General features: G+C 47.2%; 1 protein-coding gene across 2 annotated transcripts in view; it reads right to left on the reverse strand.

Annotated features, from left to right (window-relative positions):
- The window catches only part of LOC135388693 (protein amalgam-like), a 260,165-nt gene that overhangs the window by 102,289 nt on the left and 142,466 nt on the right, over window positions 1-15,410 (reverse strand). The window lies entirely within an intron of this gene.

Here is a 15,410-nt window from a genome sequence, read left to right on the forward strand (position 1 = left end):
TATGTCATGATTTGTTCAAAACAGGGGGAGGAGCCTATCTGGGACAAACATAATGTGTCCCAGATAGGCGCCTCCTCCCATTTTGAGCAAATAAGGACACAGAATGATATCATTCGGAATGACGGTTGGCTAGGAGCGTGCTATGTGGTGAAGTTCTGTTTTATCAGTGCACCATCATTGCGAATTGCAAGGTTATGTCCCCTGGCTTGTTGAAGGCAGGAGGTGTACGCCTCTTTTGGGCGCACTACATGCAAAGATGCAAAGTGTCCCAAAATTGCCGGATCCATAACCCAGTTTCCACAAATCGGGGGGTAAAATGATGCCATTCGGTTTTTAACGGCTTATACCGGCCGGCCGCCTTCCAGAGATACGGCAAGCGGTGTCTATTAACTGTTCGGAGCGTGGCGCAGTCGAGGACACAGAACATATTCTCGTGTCGTGTGTGCTCTCTGTCGCTCGGAGCCGTCTCCAGTCCTTGTTCGCGGCACTGTATAGCCGTTCGTTCGATATCTTGATGCTTTTTGGGCAGTTGGCCCCCAGCCGTTAGGCGGTGTGCTCTAGGTGCCCTGATGTACTTCCTTCAAGCTGTCAGAGAGGACAATTTATTTGGAGTCATTTACCATTTGGCATTTTACCATTATCTCATTTGTACAAGTTTCGCATATATAATCACAAAACGTCGAGACTGGGAGAGGCCCGGGAGGCCGGGCTCGAATCCTGGCAACCGATGGTGGTGCTGTCAGAGGTTTTCCTTGGGTTTTCCGACAGACTTTCAAGACGAATGTCATCACAGTAGCCATGAAGTCGCCCCACGACGCGCACTAACAACTCTGCACCCCACTCCTTCCTGCTGTCCACGTCTGCAACGCCGCTCATAGCCACAGTTGCGTCGCGGCGCTGGCACGAAATTACAACTAATACCTAGTTACGCTTGTTGAAGAAAATCAACACCCATATAAACTTGCATCACGTTCACTTCGTCGCATCCTCAGCTCCTCCTCTTACATTATCCCACCGCGGATACTCGCTCTTGCCTCGGGTCAATACTAACTGTGTGGTAACACATTTACACACGCCTGTATGGTAATATCATTATGGAATATTCTGCCGTCTCAGACAAAATCTCCAAACATATTCTACCGTGTTCGTTCCATTCGAAAGAATCATCTCTCACGTAAACTCCACTCTAAGAAAAAAAGGTGTGAAAAGGTGGTAACTTCTATAGTTCCTAGATCAACATGGCGCCTGATAAAGGGCGCAAAAGGGTGGTAAAAGCAACTATCATATATCGAAATAGATACAAAAAGGCGTAGGCCCCCCTCGCTCACCGAATCAGAAGTGGTAACCGTATCATTCGTGGCAGAGAGTGAGGTAGCAGGTAGAACTTTGCAAGCTTTTAGGCACAACATATGCGACAAATACTACCTCCTGAAACGTATAACTGCTCCACCCTTTTTTCTGAGAGTGTCGGCTGACCTCCTTTTTTTGTTCAGGGGAGGGTTGCATACGTTCCAGTCGATTTCGAAACTTTGGTGTCATCTTATTCCTCCTTGACCACTGCCCACGGTATAAAAAATCCCAGGCGAAAAAGTGGCGCAGTTTGACGGCTATTCGATGGAATACGTGACAACAGCAGACGTCGGATGTTGAGAGTATGCCGGAATTCCGTCTTTGGCGAAAGGCGAAAACGTCATTCCCTACACCACCAATGTGCGGCGATGTGAACGTCTGGACAGCACCTAGGCCCTCTCACTCCTCCTGTGAGGGAGTGACGTCACGGTGATCTCGTTGTCGCTGGAGCCGCTGCGGAAACTGCGCTGATCTTTAAAATTCGTTTATTTAATATCGAAGCGCTTCTCGAACGAAAAAATGTTCTGGATGCGACCGTTCATTTAGCATATATTTCCTTCATTGTCAACAGTCTGTGATGACATATCAGTGTTGTACGTAACGTTACAGTAACCGGTACTCTTTTCGGTATCGAAGTGCGGATCGCGATACTTTTTTAAATCGGTATCGGAAAATTATTTCCGCTACAAATTTATGGTAAGGCGATATCCGTATCGTTATCGATACCGATACTTTTTGCCCCACCTTTCTTCACTGGGCATATTTCTTACTATTATTCATTGTCACTGGTCCGCCTAGCGCTCGACAAGAAGCCTGTCGACTCGCCTATGCGTGCTCCGTAACGGGAATTGTATACCAAACACATATCGCACTGAGTCACGCTCACATATACTCTGGTATTGTTAACTTGGGATAGGTTTCCTTGGTCATTGGCCTACGCGGTATGTGCGGGCCTGACCCTAACGTAATTGTCATACTGGCCTCTGTCAGCTGCCAGAGAGACCACTGCCCGCTCGGACGACAGAAGAGGACTTTGAGAACCAGCTGTTGATAAGAGTCACGCAAAGCGTCCGAGCTACGTAGTAAATATGCTGTCTTTCTACTGCGAAAATGTCTTCTCCCAATTTGCTATTATACAAATGAGGTGTTCACGCTAGCGAGATTTCTATGTTGCATCGTCCTCGTATTCCCAGCAAAAGTACCGGGTAAAATATCGCATTACTTTTTTATAGTAACGGTAGCGGTACTCCGTTACTTTAAAAAGAAGCATCGATATCGTTATTTCGATACTTTTTACTCAACTAACGCGTATCGGTATCGCGGTACCATATTTCGGTAACGGGTACAACACTGTTACCTACACAGTGGTCGCTGGTGTGCAGTTCGTACAGCTTATCTCTTTTGAGTATATTGTCAATTATCCGTAGCGGAGAGGTCCATTTCCTGGCGCTGCTACACAAGGCTCACACGTTGCTTATTGTGTATCATTTCAGCGGAAACAAACTCTACGGTTTATTGAGCTCTTGCTTTCTCTCTTCATAGAGTGACTTTTTTGTCGATGTTTTAACAGCCAGTTTGTCGGTTGAGTAGCACACATCTTTCCACACTTATTACTTATTATTTTTGCTTCATTATCTATCATTAGCATACACCACGCAGCTATAAGCGAGATGGAGCGTGCCGACATCCATGCTGATGCAGCCCACCATAGACATGTTTTTTTTTTTCTTTTTCTTCAACACAATTATACATACCTGTTTATTCTGCCTCCGAGTAACAAGTACGTATATCATACGGACTAACTAACTAATATACGTACAACTAAGAAATAAACGAGTGAATAAAATTCTTGCTTTGTCAGGAAGGCACAACTAATCTACCCGATGATTACTTACACACCGTGCAGAACGCGGCAATTTATTGTCGCTGTCGAGACATCGTGAAACCACATCGGGGGAGGGGGGGCTAGACCCGCCAGACAATCGACCTACTCCTAATGGAAAACAAGACACTCACCACTAACACAAGGGATAATAAACGTCAGAGCAGGCAGTCATCACCACCCATTCAATCAAAGCCACCAGATCGATACCACTCTTCATCACACTTAATCACCTAACTAATAATGTATTAAACGCTCTCGTCCGTCCAGCGACCGTACAATGCTGCTTCCGGTGGCGCCAGCCCGCAGGGATACGTCCGATCCATATTTCCACAAAGATCAGTCACAAAAGTAAACCCATTCACCTCGCAAACAACTCTCAACAAAATCAGCCCTTAGTCAAGGTGGCGCCACGAGACGGCCATCGATTTGCGGTGACAAACTTCTTCCAAGGGAAGCGTCTAGGATTGACAGCAGTTCGACGCGGCATATCTATAGTTGGGACTGGTATAGTTTCCGATATATTGGCGACTGACTGGGTGGCTCCGGTCTTGGGGGGGGGGGGAGGTTTGAGATTTCTATTACGTGGGGTATATAAATGGCTTTATACCGCGTCTACGGCTCACACAGTTAAGACTCGCCTTCTCCCCCCCCCCCCCCACTGATTCTGGGACACTGTTGCCAGCGATGTGTCGAGTCATTGTCGGCTGTTGCGCAATCGATTTATTTCCCGTTTTGGGTCCTCGGGGCCATCTCCTGCTGTTTCTGCTAGGCTGGGGTAATTCGATTTTATGAAGCAGAGGTTGATGCCGCTGAACACAGACAAATAGCGGGAGTAGCGAACATAGAGAGGTTTCGCGAAGAGCAGGAGGAGTGCGATGAGGGAAAGGGGGCAAAGTTGCTGAAATGGTTGTTATCTCCCTTCCTTTCTCTTCCCGAGCTCGGGCTAGAGTGCCGTTATTGAGAAAAGCTGTCGTGATGCCGAGGTTGCTTTGGGGCACTGTGATTGGGACTATTGTTTGCTAAATTACGGGGCTTGCGAATGCGTAGATATGCTTCAGCGGTGATTGGGGCAAAAAGAAAAAAAAAATTTAGCGCATACATTTGGCCAAATAGTGAACGCGCAATACACGTGTGTTATTCCAAGACGTTAGAATGCCAATATATGTACTATTGTTCATTTGGCGGGTTGGTTCATCGTGGTGTAGAACGTAGAGTACAAACAAAAGCGAGCTTTAGCGAGTAGTTTGTGCCCGAGCCAAACGACCTATCTGCCGATTCGAAAAGCTTATAGGAAGCGAACTACAGATACTTTTAAATCATACTTTTTAGAATCGTTCATCCCCAAACGTAGTTCAGATGGGTTTGAGCAGCAACTGGATCGTGGTGGACCATTTACATGTTTTCTTGTTGTAAATGTGACATATCGCAGTGTATTTCCCGACTTTCCGTTCGCGGAAGTCTGTAGTTGAGACGAACTACGTCGGCACCGTGTTTTCACCGTGTTGTCAATAAGACGCCGGTACAGTTGAGAGACTCGATCTCATGTCGATGAATCAGGAGGATGCAGGAGGCAGTTTAGCTTTGAAAAGGGTTAGTCACCCGCGTGCGAGCCTCACTTTATAGTCAGTACAAACAGCGAACGACACAGGGATGAGCACTTTGCATAGCTTTAATGCGCCTTGCATATACACACAAAACTTTCTCACACGGAGTACATGCTCTGGTGTCACAACTGGTCTCTGATGCGTGTGAAATGCTCTGATGAACACGTCGTTACATTTCATTTAATTTCTTATTTATTCATATTTTATATCCAAGACACATGCGTGGAGGTGGCCAAAAAGCAGTGCAAGACTGCTTGAGTAGGGCACGCCTCCGTGTAACAGCTCGGTGCATCAGTCAGCAAAGGAAATTCTGACCAAATCCAACAACTTATCGCAGAGGATATACATCGTCGGCAGCAGTAACATCTGGCAGTCCCACAGCAACTTCGCTACTGCAAACAGTCGTCATGTTGCTTCGCGATGTCAATCGGTCGTGCTCGCCGAATACAACGAAACGACTCTGCGCGAGACTCGAATCGGTCGTTTCGTTCAAGTGAAAACGACACGCTAAAACTCCCTATTATGTTGGATCTGCGTGATACCTATACCCGCAAATCAAAATACCATCCAGAATCCCAGGAGTACGTCACCATTAATACGCAACTGGGACTTGCGAGTACAAAAGGCTGCCGTTTGGGCGCCACTCCGGCCCCAGCCTCTTTCCAGAAAGAGAGAGACAATTTGCTTCAAGGTCTGAATCATGTTGTGCTCCATTTAGACGACATTTTGGTAAAAAGCTTCACTGATGAAGACCATATGCGAAACCTGGAGCTTGCTTTGTGCCGCAAGCGGAGTATCTGGAGGCATGTAATTGATGCTGAAGGGGTGAGGTGAAAGCCTCGCAAAGTTGAAGCTGTTATGAAGGCGCTACGTCCGGGAACCGTAAAAGAGTTAAAAAAATATCTAGGACTCATCAATTTTCCTGCCAGGGCTGTTAGCAGTTCAGCACCCACTGAATCGACTCCTGGGTGCCGCAGTGCTTGGGAATGGATTTGTAAGCAAGAAATCGCGTTCCTCAAGAGCAGCTACAATAGCAGGTACAACCCAGACATTCTGGCCATACGGGCCGTACTCAGTCGTTGGGACAACTCAGGTGAGGATCGCCCAATCGTTTAGCATCGAGGAGTTCAGCCTCGACAGAAAAGAATTATAGTCAATTGGACAAGGAGGCCCTTGCTGTCGTTTTCGGAGTAACCAAATTCCGTCAGTATTTGTAGGACAACAGTTTGAGATTGTAAGAGACCACAAACCATTGTTGGGACTTGTGGATCCAGAAAAAAAAACAGTTCCTTCTCGTTGACCACCAAGACTCTTTCTCTGGGCATTATTAATTTCGACATCCGAGTACGACCTTCTATACAAAGGCGGGTCTCGTATTGCCCACGTTGATGTTTTACGTTGTGTACTTTTGACAAAGGAGGACAGAACAACAGAGCAACGAGCCAAGATTCTCATGCTGGAAAGAGAGTACTCAGATATTCTGTCACCAGTCCTAGTGCGAAAAGCAACAACAAGAGACCCTAAGCGTATGAAAGGCAGTAATCCACCCGTCAGCGTTACCTATGGATTCACATTTTAACTTATTCCGAGCTCGATCCCAGGGAGACCCCGACCTGGGATCCTAGCAACACGCACTCATCATGTAGGCTTAGCCCTATACATGAGGCGACAGAAAGTGATGTTCTGAAGTTGGAACACATGGGAACCGAAGCCTCAAACACCTAAGAACAATGAAAGAAGGAAGTCCAGAAGATGGGCTGACCCAGGCAATCCAGAACATGTGGGCTCGAGCCCTGCAGCAGGCTGACCTTTGCAGGGATTTCTTTCGTTCATTATACATGAAGGGTGTTTACTGCTAGGATCCCGGGTTGTTGTGCTCAAAGAACTGCGGAAAACGGTGATTTGGGTCCTGCACAAGGGCCACCCTGTAGCAGGAGTAGTAGTCAGGAGCCCTGTTTGGTGGCCAATCCTACTATAGACCCTGACGTAGTGGAAGCCTGTCGAGGATGCCATATTTGTCATGAAGAGCAGCATATGCCAAAACGGACCGAAATGATTGGATAGGATTGGATTGGCCGTTTCCAGAGAACCCACGATCACGACTTCATGTCGGTTTCGGCGGTCCATTGAAAGGATTTTCTTTTTTTTTCGTAGTGCTACAGATGCTTTCTTCAAGCGGTTCACGTACTGCCGGTGACATGCCGTCTGCAACAGCAACTATATTACCTGTCCTCGGGAGATTTTCGCAACACATGGGGTCACAGACCTCATTGTACCAGACAATGGTGCAGCGTTTTGTAAGCAGTGAGTACAGGAAGATTTAAAGCGGAATAGCATCAAACAGCTTCTCATTCCACAATATCATCCTGCACTGAGTTGGGCATTTGTTGGGCATTTTTAGGGCTAAGTTGAAGAAAAGTGCTGCAAAAGATTTTAAAACATAAGATAGCCAGGTTCTTATTACACTACCGTTCCCAACCTCATGCAGTCACATGCAATATATACATATACACACATGCATATGTAAATGCAGTATACAACCACGTTGACGCTTAGCCACGCAAACGAGGGAAGATGAAGTTGCTGAAAACGAGCACATAGACTATACGGTGATGGGAAGCACCATCAAAGGAGAGAGCCTCCGAGTTTTCTTGGAAGTTTTCCGCTAAGTTACGCTGTCCGAGAGAAAAGCAATCGTAAACCATGATAGTATATGTGTCGACGGGGGCCGAAGTATAATAAAAGGCGGCGCATGTGCCGGGGGTAGACGAAGTTTCACGAAGTCAAGGAAATCGTGAAAGATGCACATGACGGTCCGTTCGACAAGCTGCTGTCTGGATGTATATACTTGTTGATTGGGACCGTCAACAGCGACTGGTTTGGCTATTACGAACCCACCTTGCTGAGCAAAAAATGGTAATGGTACCGTGTTGTTACACGTAGGGCTTCTCTGCGCAGTGTGGCGACACGTTGCACGTGCCGCAGGGTACACTCTAAAAAATAAAACTCCTTTTTAGGTGTAATTGGGGTGTATTTGAGGTGTATCAATTGCTTTACTCCCTTATCACACCCTCAAGAAAATGAATACACCCTGTTTTTGGTCTGAAATGGGTGTAATATGTGTATGTCCCTCTCTGAAGGGTGTAATTTCGAGAATTGGTGTGAAAAAGGTGTAATGGCCATCAAATTTCTAATGCATCGCTGCGACAGGTCTGGCAACAGTGTGCTGTTTACTGCGTGTTCTCCAGATCTAGCGGTTGGAGTTAGTTGTGGTAGTTTACGTGTTCTTTGGGGAGGTCGTTTGGTGAACTACAGTTCATTTGACCATCTCAGTTTAGTATGCGCTGCAAGGATTATGGTTCGGCGTCTCGAACGGATGCAAGCAACAGATGCGCCGTGCCCATCGGATCGAGTAGCTTGTCCGAGCGTCTCGCTGCAGCGTGCTATTTGGTAAGTGTTGTCAAGGCCCTGGCAAGTTTGTGTGTTGGCGATGTCAGAATGGTGTAATTAGTAATACACTCGACCAGAAATCAGAGAGGTATGGGTTCGGGTTTCGCTACCGACACTTCGCTGACGCTTTACCGATTGCAGCTTTGTAGGTACATTGGTCTTTTAACTACGCTATGATTGTGTGCTTCTTAATTTTTACGTAATTTTAGTATAATCGTCTGATTTTTAACTAGTCACAATATTACCATGGTTTTGGCGTATTATAGCTTGAGTTGCTTTTGCGCCAATAAAATTCAATCATCATCATTTATTAATTGCTTTACTTTCTATCTTGAGCTGCTTGCATATTGAAGAGGGCTGTGTTTGTGTATACTCTCGAAAATTGCTGCGCTTGCTTCTCATAGCTCCTGAGAAGCGCAGTACATGTGTCGACATGGCGTTACTTCATTTCATGTGTAAGGCTGCTTGGAATACATTTCGCGGACGCCTTTGCATCTGCAACTTATCCACATGGAAACACTACCATATTGTGCCTTCAACACAAAACAGTTCTTGCGGAACAACAGCCTCGAAAAACTATTGCGTTGGAAGAAAAGTTGATGTCGATATTGGCGACATAAAGTGACGTAAATGCACGTAATGTGAAGGCCGGAAACGACATGAAATATCTTGGCTGCGAGCTGTTCTGTATCTTATGCTGCGTTCTGTCTAACTGAACGAGTCTCAAAGTTTCTCTACTGTTTCAAAGAGCGTGCAAGTGAACCAGGGAACGAGGGGGAGGGTACATGACGTGCACCATACCCGTGGCGGGGCCGATCACGTGTCTTGTGACGTAGACAGGCCCAGCGGAAGCAGGTGTAGAATCGCATGAGCTGAGATAAGGCGCGGCGAACTGCCGACATGACGCGAGGAAAGCGGGTCGGCTGCTTCCTCCGACTGCCTTTGTAAATTTGATTGCTCAGTAAGAACACACTGTAGAGATAAAATAATTTGCCAGTGGGCTGCTGTCGAACTTCTTCACGAACGAAACGGGGACATGTGACGTCCCTGCTCCATCAAATGGAGTAGCATGTAGCCGTATTTCGGTACTCAGTATTCTGGAACGACTTCGCAAGGAACTGTGTCGATAGTTTGCCCTGCATAACCCATATACTGTGTGGTGGTGGCGGTGGTTGTGCCGCCCTGCCTTGCATGGTGCGAGGAAAGCCTAAGAAAAACGCACAGAGAGGTGCGACCGGGATTCGAACCAGGGTCCTCTCGGCACCCTGGTGTCGGCACGTGCTTTATTTGAGACAGTAAGCCACAGGAGCTGGACTAATTGGCTAGGAGGTAGGCGAGAGAGTTAGAGAAGACAGTTTTTTCGATTTTTGAGGATGAGGATGGAGATTTCAAACGGTACGTATTACAGTATGTTATCATATACACCGGATATCTCAGATAAATCCCCGGGCCGAAGAATTTGAGAACGGCGCCACATATCGGGAAACTTACTTTTTTGTCAGCATCTCTGGCGTATCGTCCATTAGTCATGCAGCGTGATATTGATATGCGGAAGTTCATTAATTAGCTGAAAATAAAAATCAATTCCCCGAAAATGACAACTTTCAAATTAGGCTTGAGACGGTATCGCGACATCTACTGCACCATTGGGGATATTGAGTACATACCTCTCCAGGAAAAAATAAATAAAAATATAATCGAGTCTAGTAATTTTTGCGAGCAGTTAATTGGTTTCGGGTTACATATCTTCCTCGTGCAGGAACGCAAAAATAAGCTCTTTCACGGCGCTATCCGCCTCGGAATCACGTGTTCTTCCGCGTGTTTGACAACAGGGTGTGGCGACAGAAAAGTTACAGCCTCAAGACCCCACTTCGCCATTCTTTCGTTCCTGTTTATCCGATTGACGCACAGCCTTCGCTCTTATGCCGTCCCGTAGGCGCGGTAGCCTGCTTTTATCGCCATAACAAGAAGTGGTGGTGGTGGTGCTGATGAAAGGGCTCGCCGTTGTCGGCCTCACAGAGGTGGGCAACCCACACCAAGAAATCCCAGACAGTACAATGCAGTTGAAAGTCAAGCTTTTTTTTTCAGCCAACGATGTGCTGATATCGCTAAGGCGTGTACACGGTGAAACTCACCTTGATCGACCCGACCTGTCAGCCACTGACTTTGCACAGCGCACTGCTATGGTGAAGTCGGTCTTGAGGCGGTTACTTTTCTATCGGTACACCCTGTTGCCAAACATGCGGAAGAACACGTAATTCCGAGGCTGATAGCGCTGTGAAAGAGCTTATCTTTGCGCTCCTACGCGAGGAAAATATCTAATCCGAAACCCATTAATTACTCGCAAAAATGACTACACCCGATGAATTTGTTTTCATTTTTTTTTATTTTTGGGGGGGAGAAGTATGTGCTCAAGATCCCCAATGGTGTAGTTGATGTCGCGATACCGTCTCATGCGTACTTTAAAAGTTGTCATTTTCGGGGAATTCATTTTTATTTTCAGCTAATTAATGAGCGTGCGCATATCAGTATCACGCTGCATGGCTAGTGAACGATACGTCAGAGATGCTTACAAACACAGTAAGTTTCCTGATAGGGGGCGCCGTTCTCAAATTATACGGCCCGGAGATTTATCTGAGACGCCCTGTATATTTATTTGACGCACATTTTATCATTTTATTGATAGTCTAGACTTATCAGGTCCTTTAAGAACCGTACGTACCAAAAACAGTCTCGTGTTCGTCTCGAAATATCCGTAGTTATGTGCGCAGAACATCCCCCTGAGGTTCATCGTGGCCACGCGTGATGCACGGGCACGCACTGGTAAGATAAAATATCCAGACACTATCATAAAGAAGGCAAACATTTTCTTTTTTCAAAGGAAGCGCCTCTCGACGTCGAAGACTACTTCCCAAGTCTCAAAGCCTTATACCGCCCAATAGATCCGCTTACAAAGCCGCCTTACGGAGCCATCTGCATACCAGAAAAAAAGAACTGAAAAGGTCGAAGCGGATGGAGTAGAAACCCTTCCACGATTCCGTCATACATTTTGCAAGCAGGCCGGAGATCGCGCTTAAGCGCCTCCTTCATAAAACATCGAAAGCGAAAAGGAGGAAAGAACACAAGAGTTGAGAGCTCACGCATGACAACGCGCTGACTCGGATGAGACGTGAACACGACATTGAGCTTACAGCAACTGCGCGAATGCAGGACGCTTGACCCGAATAGCGACGGCGACATTAGCCAGTAGGGAGGGGTCGGGTTGTAATATCCTGATTGGAGGAACCGATATGGTAACGTTGTTTTTGAACCAACCAGAAAATAGATCGGTGAACGCATGGACCTTGCTCTCTTTCTGTGTCCTCTCTCCTACTCAAATGGTGACCTGTGTCCGTTTCGTTTTCCTGTTCCTTCAGAGGATGATGATCGGAGGATGTCTGATATGCAGTCGGCGTACCTTCGTCCCTTTAACTCCCACGCACTTTCGTTTTCATTGTTGTTCCGAAGGTGAAGCCACATTGAAGCAAACTTGAAATCCTGCCAACCCATCGCTGGCACTCCCTACAGTATGGGATTTCATAACTTTCATCCCATCCTTCTGCTTTTCTTTTGCACCCTCGTTTGAACTCAAGTGTACGATAGAATGAAATGGGTGTTCGAAGGCACATGAAATTCCTGAAATCTATATTCTTCGTGTGAGAAAGAGATCTTTCAAGTCATTATAACATCATGTCCAGTAAATGAAATAACTGTAACTAATCGAAATATATATATATATAAGTACATACAGTAAATACAGTAAATTAAATACAGTAAAGTAAATACATACATACATATATACAGAAAAGGTAAAGAAGGGATTCAGAAGCCTTGAGGGAGAGTTTAAAAAAATTTATTACAACTAATTACGGGAGAGAACTAAGGTTTATCTACATGTTACAGGGGACGACGTTTCGGCGACAGCGTCGCCTTCCACAGGACTAAAGGGGATTGTAGTGGGTAATCGCTTATAGAAGGGCGGGAAGAGTTACGAGAGAGGAGGAATCCGCACGTGGTACGGGTGCTGGTCTTGGGGGTTTTTCCAGGAGCTTTGTCCTTGGACGTCACTGGGGAGTGGGGATCTGTAAAGGTAAAAGGAAGAGGCGGCAGAAAGAACGGAAGTGGGTCGATGTGCTTAAACCTGATCATGAGCTGAGGCTGCGGACTGTGGACAATATGCACGGGTCTTCGTTTATTGTGCATTGGAATTTATGGGTTAAATAAGACTCACGTTGTTGTCTGCTACGGTTGGATGTGAAACTTGACTGTAAAATGAATACAGTTATGTCACTGAAGGAATGGCCGGGTTCGCGAAAGTGGCACGTAAGTATCAGATACTTAGTATCTGATACTTACGTGCAACAATTTTGAATTCGACAACAAGCATTATCTCCAAATTAGTGGTACACCTATGGGAACGAAAATGGCCCCCGACTATGCTAATATGTTCATGGGCTATCTCGAAGAACGCTTCCTAGAAACATGTTTGCTCAAACCCCTTGTCTACAAACGCTACCTCGATGACATATTCATGTTGTGGCCCCATTCTGAGGAAGGCCTTTTGTCGTTCATAGATAATTTTAATAACGTCCACCCGACTATAAAATTTACCCACACTTATTCTAAAGAAGCCATAAACTTTCTGGACGTTCATGTTAAGATTTGTAACAACTCCATAGAAACAAACTTGTACCGTAAACCAACAGACTCCCAGCAGTACCTGCATTCAACAGTTGTCATCCGCGACATACTAAATTAGCCATCCCTTACAGTCAGGCCATACGCTACAGAAGGATATGCTCCCGCGATGACGAACTAGATGCTAACCTTGACAGCCAGACCTAGTGAAAAATGCACTCAGTAAAGCCCGCCATACGAACCGCACGGATCTCCTGAAAAAATCAAAGCAACCTAAAGATGAAGAATGTGTCAACCTCACTCTAACCTTTAATGGTAATATCCCTGACCTTAAAAATATCTTACAACGACACCAACCCCTTCTATCCCAGTCGGAACGTCTGAAGGATATATTCCCTACACCGCCCCGTATAACATACCGTCGTGCGCAGAACATTCAGGATCACTTGACAGGATTAACAAACCGGAACATACAGCAAAACGCTTCCAAGTCAAGTTTCACATCAAACCGTAGCAGACAACAACGTGAGTCTTATTTAATCCATAAATTCCAATGCACAATAAACGAAGACCCGGGCATATTGTCCACAGTCCGCAGCCTCAGCTCATGATCAGGTTTAAGCACATCGACCCACTTCCGTTCTTTCTGCCGCCTCTTCCTTTTACCTTTACAGATCCCCACTCCCCAGTGACGACCAAGGACAAAGCTCCTGAAAAAAAACCCCAAGACCAGCACCCGTTCCACGTGCGGATTCCTCCTCTTTCGTAACTCTTCCCGCCCTTCTATAAGCGATTACCCACTACAATCCCCTTTAGTCCTGTGGAAGGCGACGCTGTCGCCGAAACGTCGACCCCTGTAACATGTAGATAAACCTTAGTTCTCTCCCGTAATTAGTTGTAATAAAATTTTTTAAACTCTCCCTCAAGGCTTCTGAATCCCTTCTTTACCTTTTCTGTACTTATATACTTACGTGTCCATCCGTACCCCCTGAATCATCAGCATATATATATATATATATATAATGAAAATGAAAAAAAAATAGCCGGAGCTCTTTGGCTGCACGTATAGCATATGTTTGTAACTCAAACGTCGCCATGCCAGTACTGGACAGCTGTTTCGGCCTTGTTGGGCCTCCTCAACAGTACGCAGGCAGGCAACGTTTGAGTGATGGCGTCAGAAGGTCACGTAACACGTGATACCTCCCGTCAGGGTGAGGTCACGTGAGGGTCACGTGTTACGTGACCTTCTGACGCCATCCACTCAAACGTTGCCTGCCTGCGTACTGTTGAGGAGGCACAACAAGGCCGAAACAGCTGTCCAGTACTGGCATGGCGACCTTTGAGTTACGAACATATATATATATGTAGCAGCAGCGTCATAATCATCACCAGCACCGCCATCGGTTACGCGCAGCACTGCGCGTGACCCGAGCTTTCGTTTTCGGTTCATCGCCATTAACCGTCATTAAACCCATCAACCTCAGTAGAGCCTGGTCGCCTCATTTCTCGCTCTACAACTGGTGACCCGAACGTGATGTCTTAGCGTTCCACCATCATGAACGGTGACCAGCACTCCACCAGCTCTTCGCCTCCCAGCCGGCCACCGCCACTTCCACCGCTTGAGGCTTCTGTGGCACCGCTCCGCCTGCCGCCTTTCTCCATCTCAGATCCTCAGCTGTGGTTCGCGCAGGCGGAGGTTCTCTTCGACGGACGCCGCGTCACTTCTCAAGCCTCAAGGTTTGGCTACGCCATCGCAAACCTTCCTCCCGAAGCTGCGGCGGAAGCCCGCGACCTAATCATCCACCCTCACCCCGAGTTACCCTACGACACCTTAAGGGACGAGTTAATTCGCCGCACGTCTGCTTCGGAGGAGCGGCGATTGCAGCAGCTTCTGAACAGGGAAGAGCTCGGCGATCGACGGCCCACACAGCTATTACGCCGCATGCGCGACCTCGCGGGCAACCCTACCACGGACGACTCACTACTACGCGAGCTCTTCCTACAACGTTTGCCCCACAACGTACGCATGATCCTGGCCGCCGGCGAAAATTCCCGCCTGGATGACTTGGCGAAGATGGCGGACCGTATTCTGGATTTTGCTGGCCTTCCATCACCAGGAGCCGTTGCCGCCCTGGCCCCCCGCACCTCCCCCTCCACCGACGGACGTTGCAATCAATGCCATCAGCACGTCGCTCCAGCAACTCCAGACTACGGTGGCGGCCCTTGTGAACCGGGTGGACGCCATTCCCCCGCAGCGACCACGTTCCCCTCGGCGCCCGTTTTGCCGTCGCTGCTCGCCATCCCGTCAACGGTCTCCTTCGCCCTCTCAGCACCACTTCTGCTGGTATCATCGAAAATTCGGCGATGCCGCAAGGAACTGCCAGGCCCCTTGCTCGTGGCCGGGAAACGCTCCCCCCAACCATTAACGGCTGGCATGGCTGGGG

This window comes from Ornithodoros turicata, chromosome 3 (genome assembly GCF_037126465.1).
Source record: "Ornithodoros turicata isolate Travis chromosome 3, ASM3712646v1, whole genome shotgun sequence".
Lineage (NCBI taxonomy): Eukaryota > Metazoa > Arthropoda > Arachnida > Ixodida > Argasidae > Ornithodoros > Ornithodoros turicata.